The 12,902-nt window shown below is 40.0% G+C and overlaps 1 protein-coding gene across 2 annotated transcripts in view; it reads right to left on the bottom strand.

Annotated features, from left to right (window-relative positions):
* Nucleotides 1-11,599, bottom strand: part of PELI1 (pellino E3 ubiquitin protein ligase 1) — a 53,987-nt gene extending 42,388 nt beyond the window's left edge. The window contains exon 1 of one of the 2 annotated variants that reach the window (XM_065929058.1): nt 11,297-11,599. The gene's annotated coding sequence lies outside the window, so the exon portion shown is untranslated. Of the gene's footprint in view, nt 1-4,305; nt 4,496-11,296 lie in introns of those variants that run through there. The other variant, XM_065929059.1, reaches the window with a different exon arrangement.
* Nucleotides 11,600-12,902: the final 1,303 nt, after the last annotated feature.

Genomic DNA, 12,902 nt, shown 5'->3' with positions numbered 1-12,902 from the left:
AGAGGCTTCAAAAAAACCAAGTTTCATGGATGATGTGAAACAGATGGAAAGAAAGAAGGAAAGATTTAAAGATCCAGCAAAAAGAGCCTCATACCATCACAGCACTTTCATAAAGCAAACTCTGGTCCATGGCATACAGTAGTAGCACATCTGGAAGACTGTTAAAAACACAAAATCTCAAGGTCCATCCAGACTTACTAAATCAGGATATGCACCTAGTTATGACCCCCAGATAACTCACACACTGTATTAATGTCCAAGAAGCCCTGGTCTGTTATCATTACATAGATGAAGATACTAATCAGTTTAAAAAGTTTGCAGACCTAGAACTCAGGCCTCTTCCCTCTCAATTTAGGATACGTTCTGCTTCATTATTTGCCCTCCAAACAGACACAACATTACTATGAACTTCACTAACCTGAGGTTTTGCCACAAAAACACTTAGGAGTTAAAATGAGTCAATCAAATTATCACTGACCATTTTGACTTGTTACACTTCACTTGGAATTTTAAGTGTACCCATGAATCTTCTCCAATCACTTTTTCTTAATAGTGCAACATCCTTTAGTCCATTCAGGTTGCTATAACAGAATACCATAGACTGATGGCTTATGAACAACAGAGATTTATTTCTCACAGTTCTGGAGACAAAGAAGTACAAGACTAAAGCACTGGCAGATCTGATGTCAGGTGAGGGCCAACTTCCTCATTCACAAATCTTTTTGCTATGTCCTCACATGATAGAAGGAGTAAGAAATCCCCCCAGGGTCATTTACAAGGTACTGGATCTCATTCAGGAGGGCTCTGCCCTCGAGACCTAAATACATCCCTAAGGCCCTACCTCCAAACACTGTCATATTGTGGATGAGGTCTCTACACATGCATTTTGGGCAGGTATAAACATCAGTCTACAGTACTGTGTGAAATATACACATGCTATCCCTGACTACAAAAAATAAGAATGCTTAAATTCACCTAGTGAGTTTCAACTCTGACGCTCACGTGAAAAAGACAGTAAAGACTGGGAGAGGGAGATGTCCTATGGGAAGTCATGGAATCATGGAGTTAGAAGGACTTTATAAGGCTGAGATGACAGATTTCATCTAGAATGCCAACCATATAGGTGCTGACAGTGCTGTACCAAAAAGGAGTCTAGGGCCATTTGGGGATTAGCTATCAGCTTTATCTGCCATGGTTTGGTTCCAAGGAGTGCTCTCATAGAGTTTCTGACCTTCCTTGTAAAGAAAAGGAAGCTAAGGCTTGAAGACATTAAGTGAAATATGTGAGGTGCATCCCACATAAATGGACCAGAACTCTACGCCTCTTGACTTCTGAATCAAGAGACGTTCTTATCCAGAACCATACTGCTTCTCCTGTTGGATACATTTATTAAAAATAGTAAGGCATTTTCATGTAGTAGATAATAAAAATCAAACCAATTAAAATTTAGCTGGGAATAAACAAGTCCTTGAAATTTACAAGTCCTATGATAAAGACTTAAATGAAAGTACATTCAAAGATTTAAATGAAGCCCACAACCTCTAAGTTGTATCACTGTGATCCATGAATGATCTCTGACTCAGATTGTTTTCTGACAATTTTATTTCATGGTGAGTGTTTCCATGTGACAATTCTTCTTTAGAATTTAGCCATGATGACTCAGGGAACCTAGGTGCTATGAAGGCGCTTTCAATTTAAGAGGTAGGAGGAGAATGAGGGGGCATACTGAATTGTTAACAGCCTACTCAGCTTGGAAAAGTAGCAAATCCTTTTTGGAAGCCATTTAAAAGACAGCCTCAGGAGGCAAATTCCGGTGAAAGTCTTAAGAAGACTGGTCTTTAAGAACTCAACTATCAGCAGATAGACTAGTGTGCCATTTCTATAAGAGATACAATCAAGAAGATTCAGTAAAATGGGATTTACTTTCTGTTGAGGAAGTGTCGGTGATGAAATTAAAAAAGATCTGGGACCACTGACATCACAGATCTGCTCTCTGCTGAACAGTTTAAGAGTCTACCTCAAAATTCACAGCCCTTCAGTGACCTGACAGGACTAATTCAGAGACGGAATCTTCCTACTTTAAACGAAAATTACAGTAAGGCAGTAAGCAAATTTGAAAAGCTTTCATATACATGAAGTCTGTCTATAGGACGGTGGTTTCTAATTAGCAGCTCATACTTTATAAAAGACACACACACACAGTTCACACATTTTCTCATGAATGATAAAAACTTAACTAGTTTTGTAATTTGGGTCTTTTAGTCCTTTGGTACATTTAAAGTATGGTAGTGAGAGACAATCTGAAGAAAAAATCCATTATGTTAACTGTAGTCTAAAATTAAAGAAAATCAGCTTTCAGTGTTTCCAGTACATGCAGTTCATTAAAGCTGGTGTAAATCCACAGGAACACTAAGTACTGTGGATAGTATCTGCCAAGAACCAGGACTGCAACTCTAAGGTTCTGAAGAACCACATACTGCCAATTGTTTTCGCTTATTGTTAAAAAGTAAAATTAAACTGAACTGTACCTTCTGAAGATTAAGGCAACTGACAGATACCTTGAACACTACAACTAGCAAAAAAAATCGGGGCCAGTCACCTTATAATTCACTCTACGGAAGGAAGAAGTTATAAAGGACTTCATCACATTACTAATCTTTTTCTCCTTTCCTCTCCACTATCAAAAAACAGCTCAATGGAAATCCAGACAGTTTTTCCCCAAGGCCATTTATGATTAACTATTATTACAGTGATGATAAAGTTCTTGATTGATTGACACTTTCAGAAAAGACAACAACATATACCAAAAGCTGAAAACAGCTTTTGAAAATCCACTAGGCTAGCTGATGTATAGATTCTGGATGGATGCAGGATTAACTTATGAGGCTGAGTTTATTATTATTTTCTATATTACTCAGTTCAAAAAGTATTCCATCCTATTAGGTCAGTTATCTCTGAGTGGCAAGTGATACAATACACTATCTCTCCACTAGAACACACACCATAAAAAGGGCAAGAAAAGATAAAGAGAAGCTAACTAGGTATCACACATAGGAAAAGTACTACACTTGCCATCTACATGTCACATCTTTTAGTCCCTTAATTCATTTCAAATCCACTTTATAAGTATAAAAAATGGCAGAAAAAAATGTCAAAGAGGAATGGGCTCTACTAAAGCTGGCGAAGGAAGATAAACAGAGCCAGGGCAGAGTGGAGAGATGAGCATGAGAGAAAGATGAAGTCAGAGAGGTGGAATATGAGTATTTGCAACACACAAGGTGAATAGAATAACCTGGAACCTGATGCTGCAACCATTAACAGAACTTAAGTAATAGACCGAATTTTCATATAACTCCATAAACTACTGTTAATCACCGTCATCATTATTCACTCCAAAATGAAATACAGGCCTTATCATGGTCACAATGTTCAAGTCAATGTGAAATATAACATGGCCCTTTTGCAAAGCAACTTTTTTCCTTTAAAGAGAAGCTGTATTCTTATTACTACTCTTTACTGAATTTATAAGTTTGAATCTTAGCTCATTAGGTCATGGACACTTAAGTAGATCCAAATTACTAGGTCTATCTGGTCATGGTTACTATTTTGTGAGAGCCAATTTTTTTCTTTCCTTCTTTCTCCTGCTCTCTCCCTTTTCCCTCTTTCTCTTTCTCCTCCTTCATAAGTTATTTATTCCACAAAAAAAATGGAAATGAGAAAACAGCTTGATAATCCTACCACCAAATCAAAAGACTGACTGTTATCTCAAGTACAGTCACCTCTTAAAATTTCAAATTCCTTTCCAAAAAACTACCATCACTTTTATTTCACAGGTAAATCAAAGATAGTTTGTTAAAGACTTCCTGAGTTATTGGAAAGCCCCAAAATTAAACATGGCCTATGTTCCATGTTCAAAGGATAGTGTTTAAAACACATTAAATAATCCAGCCAAGCAGCTTAATCCTAATAGTATGTGCAGTATATGAAGAAAGGATCTGGCTATCTACCTATCTATCCACCAAAAGGACAAAAACTCTTGAGTGAATTAAAGAACTAGATTCCTAACAATTTTCTGAAAAATAGGAATCTTGGTTAAAGTATTCCTTATACAGTTACGTATTTATGTGCTTAGTGGTCACTGTTAGTAACCTATTATATAATAAAATTTCATAAATTCTACTTAATTCCATTCATTTCTATGCTTGTTGCTATTGTTCAGTCGCTGTCGTGTCTGTCTGCGAACCCATGGACTGTCAGCACACCGGGTTTCCCTGTCCCCATCTCCCAGAGTTTGCTCAAACTTACATCCATTGAGTTTGGTGATGCTATCTAGCCATCTTATCCTCTGCCACCCTCTTCTCCATTTGCCTTCACTCTTTCCCAGCATCGGGGTCTCTTCCAATGAGTCAGCTCTTCCCATCAGGTGGTCAAAGTATTGGAGCCTCAGCTTCAGCTTTATTCCTTCAAGGTTGATTTCCTTTAGGATTGACTAGTTTGATCTCCTTGCAGAGATCTACGTATCATACTGGTTAAAGAAAATACTGTACCTTCTTATTATGCATAATTGACTAGAAAAAGGATATTTTCTTTATTCAATGTTACTAAAAAGCATTCAAATGTTAAGTTTCTCAGGTTGAAAAACATTCCTATTAAAAAAATGAACTAGTATAAAAATTTTCAAAACTAATAATCTTTACATTGTCCTATAAGTAGATGATTTTAAAAAAACTCCTATTGATGGAGTTTTTTTTTCGGGGAAGGGGAGCTTTCAAACACTTGGAGGATAAGGGTCTGATTTTTCTGTAATTTTAATAAAGATTTAAAAAGAGTTCTTCATGGGAAATCAGCATGTTCTTGAAACAACTACTAATCTGAGATTTGAAACATGAACACAAGAAGACTTGAAAGCCAAATTCCTAACACTAACCGCATGCTAGTCTTTCAATTCCAAGTGTATGCCATAGCAACAAGAAAGTTATACAGTTTCATTATGATGATAAATGCCATCTCTTCCATTTTGGATGCATGACACAAAACTTATCAGCAATGACTGTTTCGAATACCTAAGTATTAAGAAATATGCATGGTCTTGTGTGTATGTGTTTTCATGTATGAGACAGAACTTAAATATCCAAATGAGTATAGTCTCTTCCATGTCAGTCATTCTCACAGGTTATATCCTTGTTCTAAATGATGCTACAACTGTCTAGGACATTATTAAAACTCCTCTTTAGTCTATGAGTAGATCTGATTTTCAGAAACAATAATGGCCTTCTCTGAGTAGATCTGATATTCACAAATAGCCTGAAGTTATTTCCTATTTTCTTTCTGTCAAAATCCTTTCTGAGTCATATCTGATAAATAAAATGAGATACCATGTAGCTAATATCCCTTTTCCTTAAAAACAAGGAGTAAATAGAAAGTAATGGGCTATTTTCATGTGTGGCTCTTAAATTGGCTTAGAAGGCAATTCTTTAAAAGTTCCAAAAATATTTGAGTAATGCTAGCATTGTTGATGGAGAAGGAAATGGCAACCTGCTCCAGTATTCTTGCCTAGAGGGTCCTGTGGACAGAGAAGCCTGGTGGGCTGCCGTCTATGGGGTTGCACAGAGTCAGACATGACTGAAGCAACTCAGCATGCATGTATACTTTGGAAAAGGAAATAGCAACCCACTCCAACATGCTTGCCTGGAGAATCCCAGGGACGGAGGAACCTGGTAGGCTGTTGTCAACGGGGCCGCACAGAGTCGGACACCACTGAAGCGACTTAGCAGTAGCAGTGTTGTTGAAATAAGTGCATAGCTTCCAGGGTCGCTGAAGACTTATTTTAGATAAGTGTATAAAATAAATATCCTTACTCTAAAGGAAGGATGGACAACCAAGTCCTATACAAGTTGGTCTCCTCTACCCTCCACTTACATTTCTGACTGCTTCAGTCGTGTCTCTTTGCCACTCTAAGGACTATAGACCACCAGACACTTCTGGTCATGGGATTTTCTAGGCAAGAATACTGAAGTGGGTTGCCATGCCCTCCTCCAGGGCATCTTCCTGACCCAGGGACTGAACTCATGTCTCTTAAGTCTCCTGCATTGGCAGGTGAGTTCTTTATCACTAGTGCCACCTGGGAAGCCCCGTATTTCTGACCATCCCCTGCTATTCTCTCTCACTCTAACCCAGACACACTGATTTTCTTGTAATTTCTGGCCTTACAATCAAACTTCAACCTCAGGGTCACTGTAATTGCTCTTCCCTCCACCTGGAATGTCCTGCCCCAAAATTAGCCCCAAGGCTTTTGCTCTCAACTCCTTCAGGTCTTTACTCAATTAATTACTACCTCTGCATTCCCAACCCATATACCCCTTTCTCCCTTTCTGCTTTATGTGTGTGTGTGTAAAACTGCTAATTATAGAAATTCTCAAACATACACAGAAGTAGAAAGTAAGAAATCTCATGTGTCCATTACCCAGTTTCAACAACTTTCAATACGTGGCCAATACTGCTTCATCTATGTTCCTCTCTCCTCCAAATTATTTTAAAGCAAAAACTTCAGATATCATATTTTAATTCATAAATATCTATCTCCAAAAGGTAAGGCTCTTGTTTTAAAATTACATTACATGTTCAATACATTACACCCTAAAAACCAACAATTCCTTTTTATTAAATATCCCAATGTCCAAATTTCCCAAAATTTTCACCAATGTCTTTTACAGTTAGTTTGCTCAAAGCAGGATCTAAGGACCATACAATGCATTTGATAGATATGACCCATGAGTTGCTTTTAAAGTTATATTACCCCTCCCTCTGATTTCTTGCTATTTATTGCTTAAAAGAATCCAGGCCATTTGTCATTAAAACACAAACTATTTTATTTGTTTATTTTATTGTCTGCGTCATTACTAAAATGTAAACACCACAAGGCAGAGATTTTAGTTTGTGTGCTATTAGCATTTAGACCAATGCCTGACACATAAAAGGCATCCAAAAAACATTAAATGAATATTTGGCATTCATGCCAAAAGTGCACAGCAGAAATTGCTAATCACAGCACTCTGTCCTGCTGAGTCTGAACCAGGACTCCATGTTTTCTACATGGCACTCTAGGCAGTAACCACCAGGCAATCAGATTTGGTACCCAAGTTGAAATCTACTAGCTATATCTGCCACCTTTAAAGTAAGTAAATTTCTATTTCCAAAATAGATCCAACAAAACTTGTATTTTGAAATTTAGCTGAAGCTTAGCATAATAAATTACTGACTGTATTTCTTGTCAAGTAAGTTTCAACATTTCTTAGCTCATTTTAGACAATTTAGGGGGAAAAGCAAATTGAAGCCAAAAAGTTAATAGGAGAAACTGCAGAACATGGTGGGAAACTGAGCGGGGGTACTACATATTTTTAGAAGTAACAACATCCCAAGAGGTACATTATAAAATAAAAGACCAGCAATAAACTCCTCAAAAAGGAAGTAAATAAGTAAATTACATGTGTATTCAATTAAAAACTTTTTTTTAACTACATGGACGGTCACGATTAACTGGGGGATGACAAATGTCAGGATTTTCTCATAGGCATCAGCAACTTATTCTATTTTCTGTAAATGGTATTATGAAGTGTAAAAAAGTATTCTATTTTCTGTAAATGGTATTATGAAGTGATACAAGGAGTAATTGTAGAACTCTACTTCTCTGAAACGGAGTTTATCATAGCAAAATATCTAAAACATGTCCAACATTCTGAAAAAATAACCAGGTCTTCTTAGACTCATTTGCAACTCAGTTCTTTTACAGTACCTGATGAAGCTCTTTCCCTTTGAGTTTATTTCTGAAGAAAGCTATGTTAATTGAAGGGCTTCAATCAGATGTTCATGTTTCAATTAGTAACTTCTATTTAAAATGAAATAAATTCTCTGACTCAAGAAATCTTCTGCTTTCTCTTTATCTTGCAAATTCATTCAGCAAAAACAAAAACTATGTAAGACCTACTACATGCAATTATTTTCAACCTCTGGAAGGAACAATTATCAGAACTGCTCTTTCGAGAGAACACACACACACACACACCTAAAAGCTAGTGATACAACCTGAAATTATATCTAGTTCTTTCAGTGTCTAATATTTCTTGCATTGAGGTTCCTACACATTAGTCTGGGGGAAACGGTTCTCTAACAGAGGTCGAACTTTAACAAAGAAAACCAATAAACCCTCATTACCATGTGTGTAAAAAAAAACAAAAAAAAACCTCCTAACAACTCAAATCCCCTGAAGGAATGATTTCTATTTACATTTCCTATGTGATATATTTAGAGGGAATCTGGAAAACATGGCTAGAGATCTATAAACAGAAAGTGCTAAATGGAATTCACTGTTTACTGACTTTAGCTAGAATTTTGTCCCTTACATACTGCTGCCAGGAATCTGTAATACTGTACTCTTTAAAAATATCTTCATCAGGTTTCCTTCATTCTACTGATTTTCTTTCTTCTTTCTACTGGCTTTTAAATTTTTTTATTCTCTTCAATTAAAAGACACAAATGTAACTTCATGGAACAGCATGATTTTTCCAAAGAAACTTCTAGCACCACCTCTCAGTGCCATCACGTGCTTGTCATTATGTTTTCACATACACAATTAAAACAGACAACAAAATAATCCATATAAGTCTTTCTGATTCAATAAATATGAGAAAAGGTCTCTACCGATGTGCCATGATAAGGCGTATTATGTGAGAATGTTAGTTTTCAAAGTCTTCCAGATTAAAATCTCTTCTTAGCTACAGAAGCTTCTGTCTGAAAACAGTTCTTCACAGAGTACGACTACTACAGTCCTTATCATCTGACCTACTGGACAGCCACAATAAGGCATATTCTGAATTCACAGAACTCTTCATATAGAAGTGACATTCCGACAACCTGAAAGGAAGCTGAAACAAAGACGGATGGAAACATATTTAGGCTTCCCCTTGAAACTTGGCTCAGCAGCATTCAGCAGTACTAGACTCAGTTCCCTGCCCTGTGCTTTTCAGTCATTTCCTTTAAAGGGTTCCAAAGAAACTAGGAAACCTGCAGCCTTTTGACAGTCAACACTAACTTCTGCCTTTGGACTCCAGTGACTGAGCAGACATTGTGTTAGTAGCTTTTAAAGTTCAAATAAATGCCTCTGGTAAATCTGGTTTGTAAACGCTGTAGAAAAAGTTCAACTTAACCGACTATAAGGTCACTTCAATGAAAATATTAAGGAAAGCACAGATTTCTCCTTGCCCCCAAATCTTCCACGAAGAGACAATTCCCAGGATCTCTTTTTCTTTTTTAAAGTCAATAAATATCACTATTATTATATGACAGCACTTATGTATTATTAATAAAAATCTAGGTGACAGTTTTCTCTTTAAAAGTCTTAAATTTATTAGATTTAGTATTATAGCCACTTCACTACACGCATCTTTCCATACACTTAACTGTTCTATTTTTCAACTGTTTTAAAGTCGCGATCTCTTTCAAGATACTACAGAAAGAGAACAGGTTAGAAGACTGGAGGAAAATATCAAAATAAGAACATCCTTCCCTTTTCTGATGGAATCACCAGAATCTAAAATCTAGGGGCAACTATAAAATACAAAATTAAATTCAAGAAATTGCAGATAACAAAAAGTCTTGTTACTACAGTTCTGATCATTATTCACCTCAGGAAATAACTAGTAGAAATAATGCTTGATTTAAATTTGCAGTACCTTCTAGTTTGGGTCAGCTACCAAAATAAACTTGTCCTCAGAATTATCTTCCTCCACAAGAGGTTGTTGGTACGAGTGAAAAACACAAGGAATTTATGTGCTGTATTTGTACAAGAAGGACAATGTTCTGAAAGATATAAATCTGATCACTCTGAGAAAACATTTTCTCTTTGTTAGTTACAAAGAAAACGCCATAAACTGAAACAAGAACTGGAGAAATTGAACCTTCTCCACAATTCAAAAATCTAAATTCACACTACTATGCAAAGTAAATAACAACAAAAACACTCTAACCTTTCTGCTCAATTATGAAGGTAACCCATACTCAAGGTAGAAAAAGACAAAGCCAGTTCTTAAACAAAAGATCAGCTGCTATGAAAACAAAACAACATTCTGCAGCCTAAGAGAAGTACACCGTCTTTGAACCAAAACAAATAGATGACCTTTTCGTATATTTAAAGCTTCAGTTCTTAGCACAACCAGCACCTTATGGATAAAGCGCTCACTCAATTATCTGATGACTAAACGATGGGGAGGCTGTTGGCGCTATTAAAACCAAGACACATTTCCTTGTGTGCAGTGATTAAAATCTGTGAAGCCTACGTTAAAAAGTCTCTGTCCTCCCACCCCCATCCCCCATCCCTGCTCGTCTGCCTTGTAAGAAACCTACATACCCAAAAAATAAAAGTAGATAGGTGAGTTTATGATCACAGTATTTTCCCCACTCCGGGCATTTTTCAAGAGACTTCTGAGGTTAAAATTCAAACACTATGTAAGAAGAGTTATTGTTTGAACTACCTAACAAGTACCCCGACCTCTTTTAGACTTTAGTTAGCCTGTAAGTAAAAGGAACATCTTTAACTTTTCCACGGGGCACTGGAGAACGCGTTTTTACTCATAAATGCTTTCAGGTCTTCAGACACCAGGTGCGGTGGAGGAGCAAGCGTATCCATCAATTAGAGAGCTCCTCTGGACCTCAGTTTACCCACATACACAAACGGGCTTATTAACTTGTTTCGTCGGGGCCCCGGAGGTGTAATTAATTAGTGTTTTTAAGTGCTCTGAGATGCAGACATGAAAGGAAACGCGAGGGACACGCAGAGATGATGACAATAATCATAATAAAAAGAATGACTAACTTGGAAGTCTGTGTTATGTAAGGAAAGGAAAAAGAAGTTATCACTGTCGCACAAACAAAAGAAAAGCCCACGACCCCTTTTGTTTCCCTTTGGTTTCGGTCTCGCTCCCCGCCCCCGCGGAGCTCCCCTCCGGCAGCTGGCGACCCGGCCCCGAGCGCGGGGCTCGGACTTGGCCACCCGCGCGCCCGCTCCCAGGCAGAGGGGGAGGGCGCGCCGGGCCGGCTCCTGACAAAGGCGCTTCCTCCTGCGAGGGCGCGGGATGCCGGCGCCGCAAACTCCGCTCCCGGCCGCCTCCGGCGCGGGGGCGCGCAGGCGGGCGGGGAGGGCCGGCCGGCCGGCCGCCCCGGCAAGCCGCTGAGGAAGTTGCGCGCCTACCCGGCCCGCACCCCTCGGCGGCCCCGCCGCGACCCCTCCTGCGGCCACACTCACCGGACAATTGCTGGTGGCCGGAATCCCAGCACGGCCCCGACACCCGGAGCGAGGGGGGAGAAGTGTGCGTGCGCGCGGATCGCGAGCAGACAGCCCGTTCCGCCGCCGCCTTGCTTGCCAGCCGGCCGAGCCCAGCGAGGGGAAGTTGGCGGCGGAGCCGAACGCTGGAGAAGCCGCGGGCGGAGGAAGAGTCGCGGGATCCGCTTTGTGATGCGCTCCGGGAGGGCTCGAGGCAAATCCGAACGCGCGGCGAAGCTGGTGCTGCTGCTGGAGGCGGCAGCGGCGGCGCCCCCCGACGGTTCCACCGCCTCTGGGTCTCTGACCCACGCTCGGAGGGAGGGGAGGGGACTAGCGGGAGGGCGGGACCGGAGGGAGGGGACTGGGCAGGGCCACAGCGGGAGGCGGTGCGGCGGCGCCGAGCTGTCTCTTGGGAGTTGTAGTTCTCCTCAAGAAAAAAGATGTACATTGTTGAGGACGCGTCTGCGTTCGCTAGGCACTGCGCATGCTGGGGAGCGGGGGCGGGGTGGGGGGGCGGCTCGGCCTTACTGTTACTATGGTTACCGACACTCTAAGGAAGGGAACGTGTTAAGCGAGGCTGCTGACTGAACAAGGCCCTCCTTGTATTATGGTACTGTTAGGGATCCCACTTTTGGCTAGTCCTTTTACTTCGCTCCACCCCCAGCTTCTAGCCTCATCACGCCGAGTGCCCAGTGAAATCTGACTTCCTCACCAAATCTCGGTCTTCCCTGCTGCTTAATTTTATCTCATAAGTTCGGGATCACAAATACCCATTTCCCTCCCCTCCTGCAAATGTATCCTCTCTGCCTTAAATTTACGGTTCTTTGTTTGTTTGTTCTTTAACCTAAGACTTGTAGAAAGGTGTTAGTCGTTCAGTCATGTCGGATTCTTTGTGACCCCAAGGACTGTAGCCCCTCCAGTCTCCTTGGGATTCTGCAGGCAAGAATACTGGATTGGGTAACTGGTCCTTTCCCCAGGGGATCTTCCTGACCCAGAGGTGGAACCCAGGGCTTCTGCATTGCAGATTCTTTACCATCTGAGCCATCAGTTGCTTTCGATGTCTTAATTAGGTTATAAAAGGGTTAGGAACATCACCACTGTTAGATTCCCATCATTTCTTCACTCAGTCACATCCAACTTTAAGGCCAGCAAAGGTTAAGCTCAAGGTTAAGATCACTATATCTTACTTGATCCATGTTAAAAAAAATTCTAAAATTTTAAGGCCTACAATTTTCAGGAAATACAAATTTTGTAAAGTAGAAGTTCAAAAGATAAGTGGAAAGTTGAAAATTGTTTGCTGTATGTACATTTACCAACTTTCATTTGGCAATAAGAGAAGTCTGAACCAAGGTCTGAGTATGCTTTGGGGCTGGTCAGCTAAATCTACGCCCATGTGGGACAGCCAGGTGTGAAGAAATGGTGGAGGAGGTTGGTGCAAGGCAGGACATGTTACTGGATTCCAGAGAACTAAAGGCAACCTGTCCCGAGATCTTTTGTTTTCCTTCTCTGCCTACCTAGAACCCCATACTCTGGAAGAAAAGGACTAATGTTTAGAAATCAGAAACATGAAAAAAGCTGCAGTTTTCAG

Source organism: Muntiacus reevesi, chromosome 3 (genome assembly GCF_963930625.1).
Source record: "Muntiacus reevesi chromosome 3, mMunRee1.1, whole genome shotgun sequence".
Taxonomy (NCBI): Eukaryota; Metazoa; Chordata; class Mammalia; order Artiodactyla; family Cervidae; genus Muntiacus; species Muntiacus reevesi.
This window is presented reverse-complemented; position numbering and strand designations above follow the sequence as displayed.